Source organism: Etheostoma cragini, chromosome 2 (assembly GCF_013103735.1).
Source record: "Etheostoma cragini isolate CJK2018 chromosome 2, CSU_Ecrag_1.0, whole genome shotgun sequence".
NCBI lineage: Eukaryota > Metazoa > Chordata > Actinopteri > Perciformes > Percidae > Etheostoma > Etheostoma cragini.
The window spans coordinates 15,567,465-15,572,556 of record NC_048408.1 but is presented as its reverse complement, the minus strand read 5'-3'; the positions used below and the strand labels follow the sequence as shown (position 1 = coordinate 15,572,556).

The 5,092-nt window shown below is 39.6% G+C and overlaps 1 protein-coding gene across 10 annotated transcripts in view; it reads left to right on the top strand.

Annotated features, from left to right (window-relative positions):
• The window catches only part of LOC117935781 (amyloid-beta A4 precursor protein-binding family B member 2-like), a 46,009-nt gene that overhangs the window by 21,012 nt on the left and 19,905 nt on the right, over nucleotides 1-5,092 (top strand). The gene's annotated exons all lie outside the window — the stretch shown is intronic.

Below are 5,092 nucleotides of genomic sequence, written 5' to 3'. Positions count from 1 at the left end.
ATATATATATATATATATATATATATATATATATATATATATATATATATACACACACACTAGGCAGAATGTCTCTTTAAGTTTATTACTTACATTTTGAGTCATTACTGTTTAATTATACACACACACATACACACACACACAGAATGCAGATGGTCTGTTTAAGTCATTGTAATTCTTTTGTCAGCATGGTGGTCAGCATAAATTGGTGGTGCGTTCCAGTTGAACTGAGAAGTCTGAATTTCTAAGTTTCTAGTCAGAACTGTGTCTCATTAAATCAGCAGTATTTTTCATTTCTCTCTGTCGACATGTTGCTATGGTGTTTGCATGCTCAAAATACCACAAGGTGGGTTGTTATCAACTTTTCTTTGCTAACAATGAATAACATGGCTAGAAACCCCCTACGGTCAACTCGGGTGTGTCATCATGAATGATGCCAGAATCATGGTTGGTTCTGACTTCCAACTGCCGAACTAAATGGAACGCAGCATTAAACTCATCCATATCCTCTGGAGCAGCAGCCCACGACCTCTGAGCTATAGCCAAGCTGTAAACCATCCTCTCAATCTCTGAGAGTTACAGTTTTCTGAGCTGTTGAGCCTCCTCGCTGCTTTTTTCTTCCAGAATACTTCTCTTTTAGCTCTTTGATGACTCACTGTCCCTTTTGAATCTATGGCTCTGAACATCTTTGCATTACATTTCTCTTCAAATAGGATTCTGAGCAGCTTGTCCAGAATTTGCTTTCCATGTGTTCTATTGTCCTTATCGCCTCTTGCTCGTCCTGGTCTAAAATGGCAATCCAAAGTCATAATTCTCTCATGGGATAGAGACGTGAATGAGAATACACATATTGTTGAATTTAGACGTATTGATGATGAATTTATCAATATTGATAACACACAGTCACCCATACTAGCTGTGCCCGCCTGTCTGCCTCTCTCGCTCTTTCATATTGACAAAGCCGTATTGTTTTCCCAGGTGTGTGTCAGATTCCTCTGTGGATGTTGCGGATTAGAAGGCCAATACGACACTGCTTTCACACAGAGAAGCCAAAAACACACATACACACAGACTGAGTTGAGGAAGGTCATTTAAAGAGGTCTTTTGCAATCTCACACAACATGCATTGTAACACTTGCAAGTAATCATGAGTTGAATGTTTATAAGAGTATGGTAAGCCCTTTGAGTGCAGTACACTATAGATATAGATTGGTTATTGTTCTATATCTATGAGTACAGCGAAATGTGAGATTCAGTGTTTTTAGTTGTTGAGCTACTTCTTTCTCTTTATCTCTGTCTGTCACTCGCTTACTCAACAATCTTCCCACCCTGAGTATATCAGGGTCCTCCTCATAGCTGTTTTTTCTCCCTTCATCAGCCCCACTCTATGTCTCCCTTCCTCTCTGCTCCTCCTTCTTGCACCTCTCCTCTACTGCATATGATACTAAATGAACGATGATCTGGGGGTTGCCAGGACAACTAAGAGAGGCTAAAGGCTAGATGGAAAAGTGGGGGAAAGTGATAAACATCGACATTCGATGAAAAATGAGTGTGCCAGATTTTAAGTGTCTTTCCACATGCCGGTGTATATGTTTGTCTTAGGGCAGGAAAGGGAAGGCAGGCTTATTTGAGTTGTTAATGTTGTTGATGCTCCAGATAGAGGGAGGAAAGACAACAACAGCAAACAGACCTCAGCTGCAGGGGATACACAAGCTAGCAGTCAGTCTCTCTCTTTTCTCCCTCTCTTCTCGGCCTCTATTTCTACTTCTAGTTCTCCCAGCTTTTCTGCCTGCCCTTCTCTTGCAGTGTCCCACACTCTCTCTCTCTCTCTCTCGCTCTCTATCTGTTGCTGTCTGGGTTTCTCCGTTTTGATAACAGCACTGGGTTTTGCTGTATGAGAGGCAGCTAGCTAGCTATGATGCTGGGGAAAGACTACATGCTGGCCATTGTCATTGTCAATTACGAGGGTAGGTGCATCGGTTGGAAGTCGGCTGGAAACAACAGTGTGGGTGTTAGTTTGGTGTGTGTGTGTGTGTGTGTGTGTGTGTGCACGCGCACGCACGAGTATATGTTTGTGTGCACGCATGAGTATATGTGTGTGTGTGTGCACGCATGAGTATATGTGCGTGTCTCTTGCAACACAGGTATGAAGTTTGTCTTTCTAATGGTATAATTCTCTAATTATCAGGAGTCTGTGGTCTGTTAATGTTGTATTTGTGGGTGAATGCGTGTATCGGTCGGGTCATGGTGGTGTAATTTGTGTGTGTGTGTTGTTTGACAGAGAGAACATGTGTGTTTTGCTCCAGAAGCTTACTGTTCTCCCCTCCCCCCTCTGCTCATCTCTGCTGTGGCATGGAGCTGCATGCTAACTTAGGCTATTGTAGGCTAACTGCTACGTAGCTCTGCTGTGGCACATTTCCATGAACTGCATAGGTGCACGCCAGTTCCTAGCCTCAGTGTTAGCATACTTAAGCTTTTCCTTCTAATTCCACGCTTGCCAAGGTGCTTGCAGATGTTGACAATGATGGTAACTTTAACCCCTGAAATACCACCAAGCTCTCTCTCTCTCTCTGTCTCTCTCCCTCCTGAATCCCCATCTTCTCTCTCACTCATAGCATACAGAGCCTCTTCAGTATCATTTGCTCTGACCCATTTTTTGCTCATAAAAGACATCAACTCCCAGAAGGCACTTCTTCACATCTTCTTGCTCTAATACTTAATGTCTTAAGCCCCAAGGGATGTCTGCTTTTGCCAAGTGTGTGTGTGTGTGTGTGTGTGTGTGTGTGTGTGTGTGTGTGTGTGTGTGTGTGTGTGTGCTTGCATTTTGCCAAGCTTTTTGAGTAATGTATTTTCCATTTAATAAACCTAAGCCTTAATAAATGTATGTGTGTCTTTGTGTGTTTGAATTCCAACTCAATCTGGACCGACCCAGTCGGCATGATGACATATGGCCTGCTGTCGTGGCGACAGGCCCTGTCTGTGTTTCATCAACACGGTCAGCAGTTTGAGAACTCTTTTTGCAACCACACAGCTAAACAAAAAACACACACAGACACACACAGCACCAAGTGATCAGACCTCCAGAGTTTATATCACTTTTTATGGGTTGCTACACCACCTAATTCAGTTTTGTATCATCTTTACTACCTGTGCCACTACATCGACTTCACACATACAAAAATGGCATCAACGGTGTGTGTGTGCTTCTGCTGACTATGTTGCCCAATTGATGCAGAAACTTCAGTTTGCTTTCAGTTCTGCTGCATGGAACAGAGATCAAGCCCACAATCAGCAGAAACGACAGTATGACAAGAGTGTTAAGCACACTCCCTCTTGACTGTCAGGAAACTGTATCTTGCAGATGACATGACAGTACAAGAGTAAGAGAAGAAACAGGGATATAAGTAATCTGTGTCTCTTCAAGGTAATTGCTGTATTTCCATGACGTTCAGTCACTGTCAAATATATAGGGTAAAAGCCATCTGCTCTATATGCTGTTTAGAGCCCAAGCAATAAAGGGTTTGTAAGGCTGATACCAATACAAATATTTGTATACAGAAAAAAATCCAGAAACGCATAAAACATGAACAGATTTCCCTAACATTAGTTATTTATAGTTATTTATGAGTTCTAACTAAAATAATATAATAATTTTTTTTTTTTCAAAGGAACATCAAATATATTAAAATTCTGATAAATAAAATGCATGAAATACAAACTTAAGATATGAAACTTAAAGTTCTTTGAACAAAAACACAGAAAAAAAATCAGTGTTGCCAACAGGGACGTCGTAGAACAAATGTACAACACCGACATAACATGGTTGACCGTCCGTTATTATTATTATTTTTTAAATATTAATGTATCAGAATAATTTATTTGTCATTTAAATGATTCTGATGAATGTGTGTGTATATATATATATATATATATATATATATATATATATATATATATATATATATATATATATATATATATATATATATATATATATATATATATATATAAAATTATAATCTTTTTTTAGAATTCTGTCTGTTACATCTTCCACCTAACTTAGTTGTACACAGAGTTATGTAACATTGTATTTAGTAAGTTAATATGAAAAAATACAATGGGTGAGCATTTCATCACCCACACTGCTAAAAGTTAAGCTTCACTTTGTCAGTAGCCTTGCAATCAATGGCAATATTAACTTTATAATGTACAGCCTGAATTATTGGAAGCGAATTAGCTAATTTAAAATATTAATTTAAAGGTCCCATTGCATGAAATTTCACTTTATGAGTCTTTTAACGTTAATGTGAGTTCCCCCAGCCTGTGTATGGGCCCCCAGTGGCAAGAAATGGCGATAGGTGTAAAGCAAGCCCTGGGTATCCTGCTCTGCCTTTGAGAAAATGAAACCTCAGATGGGCCGATCTTGAACCTTGCTCCTTATGAGGTCATAAGGGGCCAGGTTACCACCCCTTTCTCTGCTTTGCCTGCTCAGAGAATTTGGTCCACCCATGAGAGAGAGCAAAATGGCAGTTCATCAAGGCCACACCCTGCACCTTGCCCCCCCCCCTTCATCCTTAAAAGCTACAGACTCAAAAATGTACTTACTACAGCTCATTGTGGCTCTAGTGGCTTTAATTCTGCACCAAGGCTGAATTTTGGAAAATATACTTATTAGGGGACCACTACGGTCTATATAAAAGCATCCACCATGTCCTTTGGGACCTTTTTGGGACCTTTAAACAATAAATTAAAAAAAAACATAATTGAACATACAAAAAAAAAGAGACAACATTTTTATATTGGGTTCTGAAAAGAAGTTAATGCAGTTGTAATGGCCAGAGAAGAATAATAAATCCTCATTTTTGTTGGGTTGAATAAATCCAAATCTATTTAAATTCTGCTACGGGCTATCTCATTGAGACTGCATCTGACGTCTGTTGAACTGTTCTAAATGTGAGAGGAATGCTTGTGCCTGTGTGTTTTTGTGTATACTTGGGAGTTGTTTTTTCCTGTGTGATACAGTGGGTACGGAAAGTATTCAGACCCCTTTAAATTTTTCACTCTTTGTTTCATTGCAGCCATTTTCCAAAAA